Below are 22,277 nucleotides of genomic sequence, written 5' to 3' on the forward strand. Positions count from 1 at the left end.
CAGGAAGAAAATGAATTTCTGCTAAAGCTCCAGCTGACAATGAGCAGTGATGTATGAAGATATTTTTTGTCCTAAAACTGAATCCAAATGAAGGCAAAGCTTAACTCCAAGAGTTCCCAAATTACTGACTCTGTCTCATATACCCTCTTCACATATTCTCCTTCTCTCCTTCTATAGCCAAGCCCGCACCCTCCGCTCCTCTGCCACCAACCTCTTCACTGTGCCTCATTCTCTCCTGTCCCGCCGTCGATCTCCGGCCCATGTCCTTCCCCTGGCCTGGAATGCCTACTCTCCACACATCTGCCAAGCTAGCTCTCCCTCCCTTCAAAGCCCTACTGAGAGCTCACCTCCTCCAGGAGGCCTTCCCAGACTGAGCATCCTTTTTCCTCTCCTCCTCCCCATTCCCCCCAACCCTACCTCCTTCCTCTCCCCACAGCACTTGTATATATTTGTACAGATTTACTACTCTATTTATTTTACTTGTACATATTTACTATTCTATTTATTTTGTTAATGATGTACATATAGCTATAATTCTATTTGTTCTGACAATTTTGACACCTGTCTGCATGTTTTGTTTTGTTGTCTGTCTCCCCCTTCTAGACTGTGAGCCCATTGTTGGGTAGGGACTAACCCTATATGTTGCCAATTTGTGCTTCCAAGTGCTTAGTACAGTGCTCTGCACACAGTAAGCACTCAATAAATATGATTGAATGAATGAATGAATATACCCACTGAGGTATGGATCCAGAGGCAACATAGAGGTCTCAGCGCTTATGTTGCCAATTTGTACTTCCAAGTGTTTAGTACAGTGCTCTGCACACAGTAAGCACTCAATAAATATGATTGAATGAATGAAAGGTAGACAGGCATGCCATCTCTTCTGAAGACTCACCAGAGAAATGTACTGCCAGCTTTAGCTTCAACACTATCAGGCCATCTATGAACCTTTTAGTCTAAATTAATTAACCAAATATCTCCTTCCAGCATCACTTGAACAGATCTGATACTAATAGCAATTATGTACCAGGCAGAGCAAACACATACAGATTTTCAGTAGTCTCAGAGAATTTTAAAAAAGTACCTCTGCTGGGCAAATGCAGAATATTACATAGGGAGTGGACAGAACTGGAGTGCCCGTGGTAACATTTTGGGGAAATTATTGGGCTAGAGGAGCCATATCCTTTAAGTTAGCTGGTTCCACATTTCCTATTGGCAATGCTAATTTTCTAATGGGATACAATGACAAAAAAACCTAGTCAGTCCATCCTGAATTTTGATGTGAGAAAGGGCTTCTAGATCGTTGTTCAGATATTAGGGTCATCAGACGCTGCAAATCAATGTTACTGCTGCCATCCAAATTAAACTTTAGGCAAAAATATGATCATCACCTTCATGTTGTGCCAGATTCCCAGATACACATCCTTATTGAATCAGACATATCATTTTTTAAGCATTCCTTTTAAACATTCACATCACCATTACAGGGTATTTTCAACCATTGGCTAAGCTCATCCAGAGATGGCCAACAAGGTGGTATTGCCAGATGTAATTTGATGCATTAAACATACAAAGCACCTCTCCTAAAAAAATCCAATAAAAAGGACATCAAAACAGGATGCTTCCCAAAAAGACAGTCTCTTTTGGCAAGCTAATTCTAATGCAACAATAGGCCAATAGGAAAGCATTATAATCTGGCTATGCAAACAAGTCTTTTCAGATATAAATTTTGCTGATGGAAATTGAATATCCTTACAAAATAACCCAGATTAAAGAGGGGGAACAGGAAGGTGGAAGAAAAGATGGGGGCAAAGATGATGGGTTTAGTGCGTTGGTCTTTCATAAACCAATTATTACTATTCTCATTATTGTGATAATACAATGTATAATTATTATATAGTGTAATGTATAATGCATAATCATATATAATAATGATAATAGTGATATTTGTGATAACAAATATCACTATTATCATTATTATATATGATGTATGTGCCAAGCTCTGTACTAAGCACTGGAGAAATACAAGATAAGATGATAAGGTAAAATCTCTTTTCCACATGGAGTTTACAGTCTAAGAGGGAAAGAGAACATGTATTTCATCCACACTTTGCAGATGAGGTAACTGAGGAACAGAGAAGTTAAGTGACCTATCCAAGGTTGTATAGCAGACAAGTGGCAAAGCTGGGATTGGACCTCAGGTCTTCTGACACAAGGCTTATGCTCTTTCCAAAATACCACACTATTGCCTGTTTCTTTATATGTAAAAAAACTCATTAAAATTTCTGTCTTGACTGAGTACTTAAAATGTGTCCAAGCACTGTGCTAAACATTGAGGTAGCTATGATACAATCACATCAAACCCAGTCTCCACCCTATACAAGACTCACAGTCTAACAGGGAAGAATGGGTATTTAATTCCCCATTTTCCAGTTGAGGAAACCGAGGCACAGATAAATCAAGTGACTTTGCCCCAGGTCTCCCAACAGACAATGAGCCAAGCTGGGACCAGAACCCAAGTCTCCCAACTCCAAACCCCGTATTCTTTCCACTAGGTCCACCTGCTTCAGGAAACAGGTGGGGGAGCATTGCATTAGCATAAATTATTTTCAGTTTAATTTTATTCTTTGCATTTTTCTTTGCTCATTTTTAGTGTTTATAATCAGTGTAGTACTGGGTGAGTTTAATGCACTCTGAAAGCCTAGCTGAAGGGACTTAATTGATCGACTCCCAGAGAATGAAGTGCATAATGGCGATGATGTGTAGTACTCCATGAGTAAACAACCAAACAAAGCCCTCTGCTAATGTCCTGAGCTTTCCTCTTTCCTACTGAGCTATTTTATATACTGAGAAAAGGTAATCTGGCTGCCTGCTGGTGGCCACCATTGTGTGAGATCATTTTCCCCAGATTTGCCTTTCCTAACTCACCAACCCCCTTTCAAGGGTCGCACCTGGAGAGTTTCCAGTACTCTACCAATCTTGGCTATGGGAGGGAGAGTCAAGTAGAGGCCTAACCCTTCCATTCCTAGCTTGGCCAGTGGCTAGTGAGTGGAAGGCAATCTGCGACAAGTCAAAACTCATGCATGCTGGACAGCAGTGCGTGGGAGAAAGTCGAGGGCGGAGACTCAGGTTTACTGAGCGGAAGATGGCAATGGTAAACCACTTCTGTACTATTACTAAGAAAACTCTTTGGATACACTACCAGAACGATTGCAGATGGAGAATGGGGTGTTCCGGATGAGTTGTGTCCATGGTGTCGCTGTGGGTTGGAAATGACTCAATGGCATAAAACAAGACAAACTCACCAGCAGGGCTGTCTCTCTCCTTCTATTGGAGACTGTATTGTCTCTCCTGTTTTGGGCCAGAAGGGTGCTCTGATTCCCAGTCCTTAAACCCCGAGAGCTTTAAATAATGTGAGAAGCAGCATGGCCTAGTGGGTAGGGGATGGGCCCAAAAGTCAGAAAGTTGTGGGTTTTAATCCCAACTCCACCACTTGTCTACTGTGTGACCTTGGGAAGTCACTTCATTTTTCTGTGCCTCCATCACCTCATCTGTAAAGTGAGGATTGTGACTGTGAGCCTCATGGGGCACAGGGACTGTGTCCAACTAGATTGTGAGCCCTTTGGGTAGGGACTGTCTCTATTTGTTGCCAAATTGTACTTTCCAAGTGCTTAGTACAGTACTCTGCACACAGTAAGTGCTCAATAAATATGATTTAATGAATAAATAAATCCAGTTTCCTTGTATCCACACCAGAGCTTAATACGGTGCCTGGCACACAGTAAGCGCTTAACAAATATCACAGTTATTATTATTACACAGTGAGGTCAGCTAGTTCACACAGCCATGTCCCAGAACAGTGAGTTAGAACAATCCTGGGTCAGCTACCTGCCTTCTGTGTGAGCTTGGGCAAGTCACTTCACTTCTCGGTGCCTCAGTTAGCTCACCTACAAAATGAGGATTCAATGCTATTTTTCCTTTTATTTAGGTTGTGAACTCTATATGGTACAGGGACTTTGTCCAACCTCATTACTTCGTATCTACCCCAGTACTTCATACAGTGGTTTTCACACAGTAAGCACTTTTAACAAGTACAATAGTGATTAATTCTTAATTGCTATTACAATGATCTGCTGCTGAAGCCAAGCAAGATACCCCAATCCTCCAATTCCTACACATAGTAAGAAACTCAAAAGCTTAGGAATATTTTTTGCTATCTAAAATCCTCACATAGTCTTGTGCCCTATGGAAGAAGGCATTTCAACTTCTACTTTGGATCAAATACTCCAAGGAGAGATCAGTCTAGCCAGCTAATTAAACCTAGAGCATTTGGAATGTCCTCTGACAATTTTTAGGGTGAGTGGGAAAGACAGAATCCAAGAGCACAAAAATCTTAAAGGCAGAAGGGCCTTTATTTCCTAGAGATTGTTGTAAAGAAAAAAAAAAACAGAAAAAACAACAAAACACACTTTCTGCAACAGTGTCAAAAGTTGCACGGATGATTTATTATTGAGGAAGTCAAGTTAATAAGGAAAATGATACAATTCTGATAATGAGCACTTGGAGTCCCTTGAAGCACCAAGAATGATCTATCATGTTCTTACAACAATTCTAAATGAGACATTAGCAATCAAATCATGAATTTGAAAGAGGAGGTAAGATGATGGGGAAGAATAGGTTCAATTTGAGACAATTAGAGACAAAGTAATAGCAACAAGACAAGGGATAATAATGGAAGGAAGTATTCTATTTGGAGTTTCACTAACGGAACTATTGGCGTCACTTTTGCTTTGTCCTCCCTACTCCAGAACTAGCTTCAGAACTGTCATATATTTCTTCTTTGATTGGGACCGATCAAGAAACAACCTACAGTTACACATACCATGGAGTTGTAAGAGCCCATCAATTCTGTTCTGAACACCTCAAAGCTGAGAGAAGAAAATTAATATTTTCCAGATTCTAAAGAGGTCCATCCCTTCTCAGGATAACATCTGGAGAGTTTTCAGTACTCTACCAGTCTTGGCTATGGGACGGAGAGTTAAGCAGAGGCATACCCATTCCATTCCTAGCTTGGGCAGTGGCTAGCGAGTGGAAGACAATCTGCTAAAAGTCAAAACTCACCTGTGCTGGGCAGCAGTGGCACGGGCGAGAGTCGAAGGAGGAGACTTAAGTTTACTTTTCAGAAGAAGGCAGTGGTAAACCACTTCTGTATTTTTACCAAGAAAACTCTATGGATATGATACCAGAACGATTGCAGCTGGAGGTGGGGCATTCCGGGATAGTTGTGTCCACGGAGTCACTATGTGTTGGAAATGACTCGATGGCATAAGACAAAAAAGGAGCCCATAAACTTCACCAAGGATTCTGTATCTGTACACAGTTTATCAGGATTCAGAACATGTATTTTGTACATTTTGTTTATTAATGCCAGGGCATTTGAGAATTTTCCCATGCTTTCTGTTACCCACATTGCCACAAGTTTTCCACCAAAGAGATAGGAGACTCCTCTTGTGCTAGTTATTGAAAACCAAATGGAAAGACAGTGACATCCTCAAGAGTCAATGGGGTTTGCTCCGAAACAGACCCACTAATTGATTTAATCCCACCTTGGGGACCGACCTAGCTGACTTCCATCCATGACCATTCCAATGAGGCTCTGAACCAGATGTTGATAGTCATCCAAGCCCAGGAACAGAGGCCCTAATCAATCATATTTATTGATTGCTTAATATTTGCAGAGAGCTGTACTAAGTGCTTGGGAAAGTACAATATAACAAAATTACACTCTCTGCCCACATCACGTTTATAGTCTAGAGGAGGAGGCAGACATTAATATAAATAAATTATGGATATGTAAATAAGGGTTGTGAGGCTAAGGGAGGGGTGAATAAAGACCATGAGCCCGTTGTTGGGTAGGGACCATCTCTATATGTTGCTGATTTGTACTTTCCAAAGTAGGCGCTCAATAAATACGATTGAATGAATGAATAAAGGGAGCAAATCCAAGTGCATGGGTGATGTAGAAGAGAATGGGAGAAGAGGAAATGAGGGCTTAGTCAGGGAAGGTATCTTGGAGGAGGTGTGCTTTCTTTCAAAAAGTCTTTGAAGATGGGGAGAGTAATTTTCCACAAGTAAGGCTTACTGATGGGCAAGATTAGAGAACAGCTGTGACCATGTAGAAAGAGCATAGGCCTGGGCATCAGAGAACCTGAGTCTCAATCCCTGCTCCACCACTTGCCTGCTGTGTGACCTGGGCAAGTCACTTAGCTTCTCGGTGCCTCTCTCCTCTTCTGTTAAATGGGGATCCAACACCTGATTTCTCTTCTAATGTAGACTGTCAGTCCTGTGTGGGACCGAGACTGTGTCTGACCTGATTAATTTTTATCTACCCCAGGACTTAGAACAGTGTCCCACAAACAGAAAGTGCTTAACAAATACCATAATAATCCTAATAATTAGGGCAAGGAAGGAGCGGCCACCAATGGATGTCCACTGACTCAGCCTCTCCCACTTCTCTCCAATCTGACACAATCTGTATCTCCCCTCTTACCTAAAAAATTGTATTACAGCCCTCCAAGGTAATTATCTGCTTCTGTGCTAAAATATTAGCTCACTTAGCATTCATCTTGTGCTTCCCACGAAATGAGTACTCCATATATCCAAATTACCATTATGTCCCTAAACCACATAAAATATTGTCAATTAAGGGAATCACAAGAAAATAACCAAACCCATGAATGATCAAGGAATGACCCATCTAGTATGATGAAGATTGCTTTTGCCGATGATTGATTTTGATGATGTCAGTTTACTTCATTTGGTGATTCTTGATTCCTAGACATTTGGATTTTCATGATTTTTCATCATCATGACTCTCAATTCTTCATTTCAGAATAAATGCTTATGAATAATTTGAGCATCCCAGAAGTGGAGCACCAGACAGGATCATTTCAGGAATGTGGGATATAATGATAGCACACTGGCCCCTCCCATGCGGAACTATTTTTCACCTGCCCACCCCATTATGGACAGAATAACATACATTCTTTCACTCTGCCATTGACAGACAGAATGGATTTTGGTTACTTAGAACATGCTGCAATTGTGAATAACTATCCCAAGAACACTATCAAAGCCCACTGATTCTACAGGCATTAAGGTAGAAAAGGAACCTCAGGCTACAATTTTCTTGGAGCTCAGAAATTGAACTTATCTGGGTCAGTAATTTTGTTTGGGTGAAAGACCCGGACATCCTGGCACTTCAGGCAGTGATGCTTGGGATTTCCTTGTCAGTGTGACTTTTCCCACAGTATATTCTGAATCAACAACTCCACAGAGTAAAAGCTTGCTGCCCTGCTGGAAGAATTTCCTAAAGATTTCAAACCAGCTGCTCAGAAATTTATTGATTTATATAAATTCTGAAGTAAAAGACCTAGCCCTATGGCTTTACTGTTCCTACCAGAGAAGCAACATGGCACAGTGGATAAAATAAGGGCCTGGGAGTCGGAAGGTCATGACCGGTTCAAATCCTGGCCCTGCCACTTGTCTGCTGTGTGACCTCGGGCCACTTCACTTCTCTGAGCCTCAGTTACCTAATCTGCAAAATGGGGATTGAGACTGTGAGCCCCCACCTGGGACAGGGACTGTGCCCAATCTGATTTGCTTGTATACCCCCCAGGGCTAAGTTTAGTGCCTGGCTCATAGGAAGCGCTTAACACAAGAATAATAATTATTATTATTACCAAATCAGCAGACTTAATCCTTCTAGGAAAATCAATCCATCAGTCATATGTATTGATCACTTATTTTTTTTTAATGGTATTTGTTAAGTGCTTACTTTGCGCTGAGCATTTTTCTCAGCGCTGGGGTAGATACAAGGTTAACAGGTTGTCCCACGTGGGGCTCACAGTCTTCATCCCCATTTTACAGATGTGGTAACTGAGGCCCAGAGAAGTTAAGTGACTTGCCCAAAGTCATACAGCTGACAAATGATGGGGCCAGGATTCGAACCCATGACCTCTGACTCCCAAACCCAGGGAGTCCACTTAGCCTTGCTGCTCTCTTATTGTGTGCAGAACATAGTACTAAGCATTCATTCTTTCATTCATTCAATTGTATTTATTGAGCGCTTACTGTGTGCAGAGCACTGTACTAAGCGCCTGGGAAGTACAAGTTGGCAACATATAGAGACGGTCCCATCCCAACAACGGGCTCACAGTCTGGGGGGATGGCAGGAGGGGCAGGGGGGCTTGGGAGAGTACAGCAGGATTAATAGACATGAGTCTTGACTTCAAGGAGCTTACCACCACTTAACTGCGGTGACCTTGGGCAAGTCACTTCACTGGACATCAGTTACCTTATTTGTAAAATGGGACTCAAAACCTGTTCTACCTCCTATTTATATTGTGAACCGCATGTGGGACCTATCTTTCATCTATCCCAGTTTTTAATATATTCCTTGACTAGTAAGTCCTTAGCCAATACCGCAGTTTTACTGTATGAACTTAGATTGAACAGCTGCCATGCCCCATTTTAACAAAGACTACATAACAGTAATATATCAATTGCATTTATTTATAAAGACATTTTTATGTGCTTACCACGGGCACTGTACTGGGTACCGAAGAAGATACAAGATGATCAGGTTGAACACATGGGGCTGTCAGTCTTAATCCCCATTTTACAGATGAGGGAACTGAGGCACAGAGAAGTGAAGTAACTTGCCCAAGGTCACACAGCAGACAGGTGGCAGAGCTGGGATTAGAACCCATGTGATCTGATTCCCAGGACTGTGCTCTTTCCACTAGACCACATTGCTTCTCATTTATTTATTGGGCATTTTCAGTGTGCAGAGTGTCGTCCTTAATGCTTGGGAGAGAATGATATAATAGAGTTGGTAGATATGTTCCCTGTTCACAGCGGTCTAGAGGGGCTTAGAGTCTAGGGCTACTGTGCAGTAGACATAGTAAGGCCCTTGGTGATGGAGACAATCCTGAAGATAACACTGTGCGAACAACCCCTGATGCTTAGGAATTTCTTGTCTCACATTACGGTATTAGCAAAAGCCAAAGGAGATATTTTAGAGATTGCTTTTCTCTACAAGCAACAAGATTCACACACTGGATTGGTTCAAAAGTTGGGCTTTTATCTCCCAGAATTCTGTACAAACTTGTTTAATCACTGCCATTTTGAATACAATACAGCCTATAAATTCCAACCCTAGTGAAGCACCAAGGAGGTAAAATTGCTCTCAGGCCAGTGCTTGATTTAAAGTGAATCTTGTCAAGCAAATAGGGAAGATAAGGATACAGTTATTCAGTCCTACTGAGAAGAGTATGCACAATGCTCCAACGGTAAAGTTGGATCTCAGTGCTCTGTTTCATTACTTCACCCCCTAATCTGATATTGCAGACACTGTCCTCTTGGAAAGCCCCACAGGAATGAAAAACTACACTGCATAATTTACCTGTTCCAGTGCTACACTCATATGCACAAATCACTTCTTCCAATTCCAAGGAGCACTGTATCCAAATATCCCCTAAGTACCTAACAGAATTCTAGACCAAACTCTTAGAGAAAATGTGCCTTATGGCAGAACTCAGTGCACTGGATTTCTATTGCATTGGCTAAGTACCCCTCTTCTCTGCTTCTGCAGAACTCTATTATTCCTTTTAATACTATTTTCCAGATCCTATATTTAGGTCTTCATTTTCTAAGCTTCTGCTCTTGATGATAGATTCTTATGTATTCGTGAGAGCATGGCTGTAAAGCCTGGTGTCACCATTATACTCTTGCGCATGGTTGGCATATAGAGATATTTCCAGACTGCACTGATGCAGCTTCTGCAAACGGGCCCCAATCTCTGTTTTTGAGCGGCCACCCCATCCCTGATCTCTGTGACCCCTCCAATGAACAAGGACCGCCCCTTTCTCAATTGTTGCTTGCCAGGACTGGCCTGTCTTTTGTTCTGGACTCCCGACAATCCACTCCCAAATCACATTCTTTGGGACTGTTTTATTTAGTTCCCTGTCTCCCCCTTCTAGACTGTGAGCCCATTGTTGGGTAGGGACTATTTCCGTCTGTTGCCAAATTGTACTTTCCAAGCACTTAGTACAGTACTCTGCACACAGTAAGCACTCAATAAATACGATTGAATGAATGACTGTGCTGCACGGTGTCTTTAAACTAAAAAATTGTGCCCTCCCTGTCGGCCCTGCAATACATCAGCTAACACCATTCTCATCCATTTGCCCGATAATAATAATAATAATAATAATAATAATAATAATGGCATTTATTAAGCATTTACTATGTGCAAAGCACTGTTCTAAGCACTGGGAGAGTTACAAGGTGATCAGGTTGTCCCACTGTGGGCTCACAATCTTAATCCCCATTTTGCAGATGAGATAACTGAGGCACCAAGAAGTTAAGTGACTTGCCCAAAGTCACACAGCTAGCAATTGGAGGACCCAGGATTTGAACTCAAATCCCTGACTCTCTGACTCCAAAGCCTGTGCTCTTTCCACTGAGCCACGCTGCTTCTCTGTCCTGATGTCCCCCTGAGTTGCAATGAGCACTGCACCTCAAGGCAGGTGAGCTGACTGCACTACAGAACCTTGAAGCCATTTATCTTCAAGTCATGATCCATGGGGGACACTGGTTAAATAATGATAATAATATTTATGGTACTGTTAAGTGCTTACTACATGTCAAGCACTGTTCTAAGCATTGGGGCACACACATGCTTATAATGATAATAATAATGATGGCATTTGTTAAGCACTTACTATGTGCAAAGCACTGTTCTAAGCACTGGGGGGATACAAGTTGATCAGGTTGTCCCACGTGGGGCTCACAATCTTAATACCCATTTTACAGATGAGGTAACTGAGACTCAGAGAAGTTAAGTGAAGGAGCATGGCTCAGTGGAAAGAGCCCGGGCTTTGGAGTCAGAGGTCATGGGTTCAAATCCCGGCTCCGCCAATTGTCAGCTGTGTGACTTTGGGCAAGTCACTTCACTTCCCTGTTCCTCAGTTACCTCATCTGTAAAATGGGGATTAAGACCGTGAGCCCACGTGTGATGACCTGATCACCTTTTAACCTCCCCAGCGCCTAGAACAGTGCTTTGCACATAGTAAGCGCTTAATAAATGCTATTATTATTATTATTATTAAGCGAATTGCCCAAGGTCACACAGCAGACATGTGGCAGAGCCGGGATTTGAACCCATGACCTCTGACTCCCAAGCCTGTGCTCTTTCCACTGAGCCACACTGTATCAGTTTGGATACAGTCCCTATCGCACATGGGGTTCACAGTCTTAATCTCCATTATACAAGATGAGATAACTGAGTCCCAGAGACGGTTAGTGACTTGTCGAAGGTCTCACAGCAGACAAGGTGACAGACCTGGGATTAGAACCCAGGTCCTTCTGATTCCTAAGCCCATGATCTATTCACTAGGCCATGCTGTTTCTAAACTGCCAAAGAATCCAGATGTATCTTCTGTAGCAGATCCAAGTCTCAGTCGCGTGAAGGTGAAACATACCATTATTTGTAAAATGGTGCCCATTATACCTGCCTCTTCCTACCTCACAGGGCTGTCTGATGGTAAACTAAAATAGCATGAGGTAGCTCTTTGGAAAGATAAGAGTGTGCAACAAATACAGTGATTTATTATAACTATGTGGAGACTACTTCCCTAGGAGCTTGGGAACATAGAGAAGTAGTATAACTTGTGATCTCTGCCCTCAGGGTGCTACTGTTTCATGGGGAAAACAAAGAAGCATAAATAAAAAGCAGTGACTATTAAGTAGGTGATAGAGTTCAAGTAGAATAGGTATGGACAATGAACACAAGTGGATAAACATGCTGATTAAAAAAAGACATGAGTATTGAAGTGGCATGAACAAAAAGTGAGAGACAAAGGTCAGAAACGCAATGCATTCTAGTGGAAAAAGCACAGTCCTGTGAATCAGGGAACCTGGGTTCTATTCCCAGCTCTGCTACTTGCCTGTTGTATGACTTTGGGCAAGTCACTTCATTTATCTGTGCCTCCATTTCCTCAGATGCAAAATGGAGAATTCAATACCTGTTCTTCCTCCTACTTAGACTGTAAGCCCCTTTTGGGAAGGGACTTTACCCCACCGGATGAACTTGAATTCATTCACTCATTCAATCATATTTATTGAGTGCTTACTGTGTGCAGAGCACTGTACTAAGTGCTTGGGAAGTACAAGTTGGCAACATATAGAGACGGTCCCTACCCAACAACGGGCTCACAGTCTAGAAGGAGGAGACAGAAAACAAAACAAATCTACTCCAGCACTTAGAACAGTGCTTGATACATAGTAAGCATTTAAAAAGTACCACTAAAAAGAAAAAAGGTAAGGTCGAGGTATAGTGAGTAGGTTGGCATTAGAAGAGTGAAGCGTGTGGTATGAGCAAGATAAAGGAGAAGGAATATAGCTGATTGAGTGCCTTAAAGACATTAGTAATGAGTTGCTGTGTGTTGTGGAGATGAATAAAAAGTAATTGGAGGTTTGGGAGGAACAGGAAGATGTGGACTGGGAGTTTTAGAAAAATGATCAGGACAGCAGAGTTGAGAACTTGTATTTGTTTGTCAAGAGGTATGTTGGGTATGGAGACCTAGTGGGACATAATGACTTTGAAAAATTGGAAGAGGCCGACAGATCGAAAACTTCTGTGATGAAACAGGATAGTTTTGTGGAGAATGGACACGGGAAAGAAGGCAGTTGAGAATGCTGTACTTGGAGGAATTTCAGAGCTGGTGAGGTTGGAGATTGTACAGTGACTAGAGATGATGAGACTGAGTGTTTGTCCAAGTTGTTGAGTGGACGCAGGTTGGACTGAATCTCTGTCCCACATAGGGCTCACAGTCTATGAGGGGGTAGGATTTAATCCTCATTTTACAGATGAGGGAACTGAAATACAGAGGAGTTAAGTGACTCTATCAAAGTCACATGGAACACAAGTGGCAGAGCTGGTAGGGGAAGCAGCGTGGCTCAGTGGAAAGAGCATGGGCTTGGGAGTCAAAGGTCATGGGTTCTAATCCTGGCTCTGCCACTTAGCTGTGTGACTTTGGGCAAGTCACTTAACTTCTCTGTGCCTCAGTTACCTCCAGCGCTTAGAACAGTGATTTGCATACAGTAAGTGCTTAATAAATGCCATTATTATTCTTAGGACTCGGACTCATAGGCCCATGCACTCTCCGCTAAGTCATATTGCTTCCTGCTTTTTCATTTCCAATTTCATCCTCCCTCTGGCCTGGAACACCCTCCTTCTTCATATTCAACAGACAGCCACTCTCCCCATCCTCGAAGCCCTACTTAAGTCATATCTCACATCAAGAGGCTTTCCCTGGCTAAGCCCTCCCATGCTTCTACATCACTTCCACACTTGGGGCTTTATCCCTTAAACATTTTGATATTCACCCCACCCACAACCCCAGGTCATTTCTGTACAAATTCATCTGTAATTTATTTTAATGTCTGTCTCCCCATCTACTCTGTAAGCTCTTTGTGGGTGGAGATTGTGTCTACCTACTCTATTAAATCATACTCTCCCAAACACTGTGTTCTGCACACATTGCTTAATAAATAGCACTGATTGACTGATTGATGTGGGAAGGGAGATGGCAGTGGGTTGAAGACAAGACCATATGTCTTAAGTAGTTGTGTGTGTGATTAGTGGGGCTTAGTGGAAAGAGCCCAGGCTTTGGAGTCAGAGGTCATGGGTTCAAATCCTGGCTCCACCAATTGTCAGCTGTGTGACTTTGGGAAAGTCACTTCACTTCTCTGTGCCTCATTTACCTCATCTGCAAAATGGGGATTAAGACTGTGAGCTCCACGTGGGACAACCTGATCACCTTGTATCTATCCCAGCACCTAGAACAGTGCTTGGCACATAGTGAGCATTTAACAAATACCATAATTTTTATATATAAATATATATATATATATATATTTATTTACACATACTTCTATGTTATCTCCCCTGTTAGAGTGTTGCACTCTTTGTGAGCAGAGAATGTATTATTCACTCATTTTGTACTTCCCAATTGCTTGGGATAGTGCATTGCACCCAATGGGCATTCAAATGCTCCTTTGGTACTACTAATACTATTATGAAATTTAAGAGGTATGGTTAGGAGATTTTCTTGGGAGATATGAAGATAGACGGGAGCAGTATGGTCTACTGGAAAGAGCACGGGCTTGGGGGTTATATGGATTTGACTCAAGAAGCAGCGTGGCTTAGAAGAAAGAGGACTTTAGAGGACTCACAGTCAATCCCCATTTTACAGATGAGGCAACTGAGGCACATAGAAGTTAAGTGACTTGCCCAAAGTCACACAGCTGACAAGTGGTGGAGACAGGATTAGAACCCATGACCTCTGACTCCCAAGCCTGTTATCTTTCCACCAAACCATGCTGCTTCTCTGTTCAAGGGAAAAAGCAGTAGAGAACTAATGGAGATTTTGGAAGAGGAAGTGATGCATTCCAAATAATTCCAAACATTATACACGTAGTTATAGTAAAGTAGAACAAATTTGGGGAGATGCTGGAGTTACTGGTTGGAAGGGTGGAGAGAAAGGGGAGGATTCATGAAACATTACTGAGGGAGAACCATCAAGGGCTAGAGATGGATTGAATGTAGGAAACAAATGAGAAAAGTCAGAAAAAATAATGACAAAGTTGTGAGCTTGTGAAAAAGGGATTTTCAGAGCTTCTTTACTCCCAGGCCAATTGAAATTTGAAAGTTTAGGTCTCCAAAACCTAAATTAGACCAGAATAATCATTCCTCAAAAAAAAAAAAAAAGAAAAAGACAACAATGGGGAAAGGAAATTACTGTAAAAAGTAAAACCATCTGATACCAAAGTCTCTCTTTGTTAAACTAAGCTATTATGAAAAACAAGTTTTATGGTTGTTGTTTTTTTTCCCTTATCACTTTCCTTTCCATGAAATACTGTGCAAGGTTCAAGAGTTAACACAAAATGCTAAGACTATTTCCATCAGGGGAACTGCATTTTCCCTCAAAAGAGCTCTAGATCAGAGAGAAAAACAGGGATGTTAGGGTTGTCATGGCAATGAATATACTATCTTTGCTCACTGCAGTGAAGTGAGGACTAGAACACCCAAGCAGGGAGTGTTAGAGCAGAACTGATAGGGCAACTGCAGGCTTCCCTTTCCTTTCAAGTTTTTATATTTAACAAGCACAGATAATGTTTTCTGAAAACTGGGCTCCCAAGAGCAATCATAATTAAACAAAATACCATGCACAGACCTGCATGCCAGGTTGCTTTGCCCATCTGTTAAATATCAGAAAATCTCTGGGACTATTAAAAATGCAACCTCCACTCTCCATGGAAATAGCTGTCCATCTTTGACCTAATCCACATCATCAAATATTGCATATCATATGTACTCATCCATATAGTGCTATTAAGGTTAACCCATGTAGATCTGGTCACTGCCTGTTTTTTCTTATATTCACTTCCCAGGTAAAAATAATGGAGGATGAAGGTCATTTTAATAAGCAATAATAATAGTGGCATTGACTGTGAGCTCATTGTGGGCAGTGATTTTCTCTCTTTATTGCAGTATTGCACTTTCCAAGAGCTTAGTACAGTGCTCTGCACACAGTACGCACTCAATAAATATGAATGAATGGTATTTGTTAAGTGCTTAGTGTGTGTCAAGCATTAGGGTAGGTACAAGCTAATCAGGTTGTTTAAAGTAAATGTCCCATGTGGGGCTCACAGTCTTAATCCTCATTTGACAATTGAGGAAACTGAGGCACCAAAAAGAGAAGAGACTTGTGCAAGGTCACACAGCAAGCAATTGGCAGAGCCAGGATTAGAAACTAGGCTCATGTTCTCTCCACTAGGTCATGCTGCTTCTCCGTTAAACAGTTAGCATGTAATAAGTGCTAGGATTGATAAAATATAAGTAGATCAGATGCAGTTCCTGTTCCACGTAGGGGTCTGAGTCTGACAGGGAGGGAGAACAGGTAATTTATGTCTATTTTACAGATAAGGTGACTGAAGTTCAGAGAGGCTAAGTGACCTGCCCAGGGTCATACAGTTGGCAACTGGCAGGGTCAGGATTAGAACCCAGATCCTCTTATTCCCAGGCCCATGTCCTTTCCATTAGGCAACACTGAATTTGGAAAAAAGGGATGAATGGGAGGAGTTTGGGGCATATTCTATTCTGTTTAATCGGTTGGATGTTAGGTATGGTCAGAGTACGGGCTGAGAAGAAAAGATGCTGTAGGAATAGATTGGAAGAGAGATGTCAACTCATCTGCCACAGTAAGTTCTCTTTCGATCTGTCGTAAAGACTTTAAAACTGTTCATTTAGCTGTCCATTTCCTCATTATTGAGCCAAAACTGCTGTAGATGAGGTTCAAATTCATGGATACATTGATGGTTCTTACCCCATGATCTCTAAGAAAATGGGACTGATTAATCTAAGTAGTATTGCTCCTCTGATACTTAGTTTCAGAATGGATGGTTGCAAAATACTTTTCCCGAAAGGGGCCATCCTTCAGCCTTCTCCAACATTCCATTCCAGCCCCACCAGCCCATCCCTGGTTTCAGCTCAATATTTTGACAACTTCCAGGGACAAGCCACCGTGACCCAACTTTCTCCCATTGCTCTCTGTGGATTGTAAACTCACCGTGGGTAGGGAACATGTCTGCCCACTCTGCTGTATTGTATTCTCCCAAACAATTAGTACAGTGCTCTGCAGAGGTAAGTGCTCAATAAATACCAATTAACTATGTGCAGAGCACTAGTCTAAGCACTTGGGAGAATACAATAAAACAGAATTAGCAGAAACATCCCCTGACTGGTTGTTTGGATAAGGAACTTGTTGACCATTCTAGTTTTCATGACCCAATAACCCTATAAGAAAGCTGCTACAGTCAGCTTGAAAATGAGCAATTGCTTCTTCAATCTCTCTTCAATCCTGTCCATGTATATAGCTATAATTCTATTTATTTATGTTGACACCTGTTTACTCATTTTGATCTCTGTCTTCCCCCTTCTAGACTGTAAGTCTATTGTGGGCAGGGATTGTCTCTCTCCATTGCTGTACTGTACTTTTCCAAGCACTTAGTAATAATAATAATAATAATAATAATGGTGGTATTTAAGCACTTACTATGGGCCAAGCACTGAGGTAGTTAAAAGGTAATCAGGTTGTCCCACATGGGGCTCACAGTCTTAATCCCCATTTTACAGATGAGGTAACTGAGGCACAGAGAAGTTAAGTGATTTACCCAGCGTCACACAGCAGACAAGTGGCGGAGACAGGAGTAGAACCCATGACCTCTGACTTCCAAGCCCGGGCTCTTTGCACTGCACCATGCTGCTTCTCTGAGTAGAGTACAGTACTCTGCACACATTAAGCACTCAATAAATACGATTAAATGAATGAATGAATGAGAAATTGCTAGGGGCCTCAATTCTAGAAAATTTCATCAGATTTTTTAGCCTACAGCTTTATTGTTCTCTTCTTATAAAGCTCTGGATCTTCACTCCAGTATATAGCTAGGACATCAGCAAGTGAAGAGGGATCCAGGATTGAAATGCTAAGGCCTTGGTGCCTCTGAGATGCACATTTACCTCACTCACAACCCTACCCATCATTCCCAAGTCAAGTCCCCATTGCATCACCCTGGGAATCACATGCCTTGCACCATCCCAGATAGAGAGACAGAAGCAGCAACAGTAATGCACCAAATCCCTGCCACATCTCTGGTATGTGACCTTGGGCAAGTCCCTTAACTTCTCTGTGTCACGGTTACCTAATCTGTAAAGTGGGGATTAAGCCTGTGAGCCCCATGTGGGACATGAGGCTCTAGACTGTAAGCTTGTTGTGGGCAGGGAATGCACCTTTTAGATTGCTGTACTGCATTCTACCAAGAGCTAAGTACAGTGCTGAGAACACAGTAAGGGCTCTGAAGGTTTTGGGTTCTAATTCCAGCTCCCCCACGTGTCTGCTGTGTGACCTTGGGCAAGTCATTTTACTTCACTGAGCCTTGGTTACCTCATCCGTAAAACGCTGATTGAGACTGTGAACCTGAAATGGGGCAGGGACTCTTTCCAACTTGGTTTGTTTGTATCTACTCCAGTGCTTAGTACAGTGCCTGGCACATAGTAAATGCTTGACAAATACCATTATTATCATTATTAGAAATAAAAATAATAATAATAAATGTGATTGACTGACCTGGACTGTGTCCAAATTAATCATCTTTTACCTATCCTAGAGCTTAGCAGAGTGCTTGGCACATGGTAAACGCTTAACAAATATCATAAAACAAACAAAAAAACCCATAAAAATCTCTTCCAAGGAGTCTGAAATCATGTCATGTTGGTGTATGTTTCCAACCGCTGAAAGGAAGATGTGGGTACGCAGAACGTGAAGGGGTAACAGCTGCTCCTCACCTGCCACCTCCCACCTTCTGGGCTCATCATAAAGACTCACGGAGGGAAGATGACTAGCAGAATCCATAGAGCTTAGCTAGGCCTGGCAGTCAGACACAGTCTGTGTACTCAGGCAAAACTTTGACCTGCCTCATCCATTCTAAACCCTGAATTCCTCGTGAACCAGAGAGTTCGAGTCAGTAGGGAATGACCTTTCTTGTTCCTTCCTTCTTGGTTAAGGCTATTTGGCAGCATTAACACATTTCCCTGGCTTTGTGAGCCGTGCATTATTCATAATCTGTGAAAGACCCAGACCATTCCCTTGCCTGTATGTGATCAGAAAGTTCCAACCTTGTAACTGGTGCTCAGGGGAGAAACAATCCAGGGGACGGAGGGCAGTGTTTTCACAAAGATTTATAGGTGGTTTGACATTTTACAGAGCACATGCCGTATTAGGACAGATTTGCAGGAAGGACACAGGCATCCAAAACCTTACGTTCTGTGAGTTATTCAGTCAGGTCAGCCACGCATCTGATCTATTTTCCCTTGACCTTGAAAGATACATCAGCCCGTTTCCAATCTGGGCCAACTCAGGCTTCTAAACAACTCATTTAAGGAGCCAACAAATGAGGAAGGCCCCAAGAGGGGGAACAGGCCCTGAAGGGTGAGGGAGGTAAAAGAAAATAAGAGAAAAATCTCAAAAGAAAATGGGAATCAGAGTCCTTTCCCTTTTCCAATCCTTCAAACATTTAATTTATTATTGTCCAAATGGCATTACTTGGATAAACTGCACTTGGTTTATAATGGCTCGCTGACTCGGTTCCAGCCTGGGAAGTCATTAAATCCAAGTTACAGACTTCTACTAGCAAACACTTTACCTGCAGGTATAATATTGGCCTAAACATAAAAAGTCAGTTTAGCTCCCAGTGCCAAGAAATCTCCTCTAATAAGACTTCTAAAAGTCTTTAGGACTAATAGTCTGCATAAGAAACTAATCAATATACAATAAGTAATTAAGGCTGCAGGTCACTAAAAGTAGCACTTTTCTTCTCTTATTCAATTTCAGCGGAGTCCAAGAAAACCCAGCTGTTTCTGCACTTTTCCCTTTCCTTTTCATCAAGCAACACACCAAAGAAGACTGAATTCCAGACTCTAAAATTAATTGCTGAAATACCAAGACTCTACAGCCAAAAAGAGGCCCAAGTCCAGTAGAATATCAGATACTGGAAGCATGCATGAGTGAATTGGAACCACTCTGAATCAATTCCTGTTGTTTCTCTTCTAGAATTTTCATGCAAAGATTAACTTCCTGGGCATGGGTGATGTTCACTGACATCAAGTCGCATAATCCGTACCATCTTCCAAATTCTTGGAAACTCTATGTGAAATGTGCCCTTCTTTTGAAAAAACATCACTTTTCACAGCCAAAACCAGAAGCAGCAGAGGCAAAATCCATGATCTGAAAGTGACTGTTTATTCATTCAATCATATTTATTGAGCACTTACTGTGGGCACAGCTCTGTAATAAGCGCTTAGTTATGTTTATGAAAAACCTGAAAAGCAAATGATTTTGAAAGCAGTGTGGCTCAGTGGAAAAAGCACTGGCTTGAGAGTCAGAGGTCATGGTTTCTAATTCTAGCTCCACCACTTGTCAGCTGTGTGACTTTGGTCAAGTCACTTAACTTCTCTGTGCCTCAGTTATCTCATCTGCAAAATGCGGATTAAGACTGTGAGCCCCACGTGGGACAACCTGATCACCTTATATCCTCCCCAGTGCTTAGAACAGTGCTTTGTACATAGTAAACACTTAACAAATACCATCATCATCATCATTATAATCATTATATATTATAGGACATTCAGTGCAGGAGAATGGGTGACTTCGGGAGTGGTCAGGAAGTATGCTCAAAAGTAAGTGCTTAATAAATGCCTTCATTATTATTATTATTATTATTATTATTATTATTATTATTATTAAAATGGAGGAGAGAAAGAAAACAATCAAAATGAGGAGTGGAGGGGAGAAGAATCCAAAAGATTTATAAAACCAGATACTACATAAGCTAAAATACATGATCAAATGGAGCAAGCACCCATAGCAGGCCTTGGAGTTCAGTCATGTATATTTTTCCTTTTAATTTATATTTTCAACTGAGTTTTATCTGGGAAGCAGTATAGACTAGTGGTAAGCAACATGGCCTACTGGAAAGGACATAGGCCTGGGAGTAAGAAGACCTGGGGTTTAATCCTTGCCCTGCCAGCTGCCTTCTGTGTGACCTTGGGCAAGTCACTTAATATGTCTGTGCTTCAGTTTCCTTATCTATAAAATGGGCATTTGATATCTCTTCTCCCTCTCTGTGAGACTATTTGGGACAGGGTGTGTGTCCAACTTGATTATCCTGTATCTATCACTTCACTTATAGTACTTGACATATAGTAAGCTCTTAAATATCACAATAAGAATAAGAATAATTAACATTATGATTATAATAATAATAATTTTGGTATTTGTTAAGCGCCTACTATGTGCAAAGCACTGTTCTAAGCGCTGAGGGGGATAAAAGGTGATCAGATTGTCCCATGTGGGGCTCACAATCTTAATCCCCATTTTACAGATGAGGTAACTGAGGCACAGAGAAGTTAAGTGACTTGCCCGAAGTCACTCAGCTGACAATTGGCAGAGCTGGGATTTGAACCCATGACCTCTGACTCCCAAGCCCGGGCTCTTCCCATTGAGCCACAGCTGATTATGTCTGATATACATCACAAAAAGGCTTTAACTCACATCATAAACCACTGGACATAGATGCCTATTCATTCATTCAATCGTATTTATTGAGTGCTTACTGTGTGCAGAGCACTGTACTAAGCACTTGGGAAGTATAACTTGGCAACATATAGAGATGGTCCCTACCCAACAACGGGCTCACAGTCTAGAATGCCTATGAACATTCATGTTTACTTCGTGCACAAGTTAAATGACAGCATCTGTATCTTGATGTCTTGCACCCTGAGAACCCAATGCCCTATATGAGTAAGAACCCATTCTTGCTATCATAGCTATTAGTAATTACAACCATGACAATATTTCTTCCAGTTCGAAGATCAATGAAATCCAAAGCAAAACGTTGAACAGCTTGACTGTCTCAAAAAGGCCCCAAACTCAGAAGAATGTGCCCTTGGAGAGCCAATATAATCAAATAAAGTAGGATCAGTTTACTGAAGACATTATCCAGGTTGCATAATTGTCCTGGCTAGTTTACATCACAGCTGTTCCCAGTGTATGGTTCATTAAATAATTAAGTCTTCATTAGCCTTTCCATCACATGAATTTTTTTCCACTCCAATGGAGAATAGTAAACCTCATTAATATGTAATTTCACCTATCACCTGATATGTAAAAAGGTGAGCTTATTTTTAAGAGCTATTTTATTAACTGAACATTACAAAATGCATAATTTAAGATGTATTCATATTTGTGTGAACTTTAAAAATTCATTCATTCAATCATATTTATTGAGCACTAACTGTGTGGAGAGTACTGTACTAAGCGCTTGGGAAGTAAAAGTTGGCAACATACAGAGCCTACCCTACCCAAGAACATGTTTCGCAGTCTAGAAAAATACATGCTTAAATTTGGGGTTCAAAAAGACACTGTTCTTGAAGTCCCCAGGGGACACAGATTGGACTCCTAAAACAGCCAAATAACCTTGGGAACAGGATCCTCCTTCCTCAGTCCTCAAGGATCAGAATTCTCCAGTGCTTAGTTGTTTGTGAATTAGTAAGAGCCTTGTTGGAATCTAGACTTTGGCTTCCTGTGGTTGTT

At 41.6% G+C, this 22,277-nt stretch overlaps 1 protein-coding gene and 2 non-coding genes across 17 annotated transcripts in view; 2 read left to right on the forward strand and 1 right to left on the reverse strand.

The window, feature by feature from the left end:
- The window catches only part of KCNMA1 (potassium calcium-activated channel subfamily M alpha 1), a 950,458-nt gene that overhangs the window by 541,158 nt on the left and 387,023 nt on the right, over nt 1-22,277 (reverse strand). The gene's annotated exons all lie outside the window — the stretch shown is intronic.
- Nucleotides 2,934-3,071, forward strand: LOC119926229. The gene has a single exon (XR_005450121.1). It is a non-coding gene; the product is annotated as a small nucleolar RNA SNORA7 (small nucleolar RNA).
- LOC119926007 lies at nt 4,974-5,111 on the forward strand. The gene has a single exon (XR_005449926.1). It is a non-coding gene; the product is annotated as a small nucleolar RNA SNORA7 (small nucleolar RNA).

Source organism: Tachyglossus aculeatus, chromosome 3, assembly GCF_015852505.1.
Source record: "Tachyglossus aculeatus isolate mTacAcu1 chromosome 3, mTacAcu1.pri, whole genome shotgun sequence".
Lineage (NCBI taxonomy): Eukaryota > Metazoa > Chordata > Mammalia > Monotremata > Tachyglossidae > Tachyglossus > Tachyglossus aculeatus.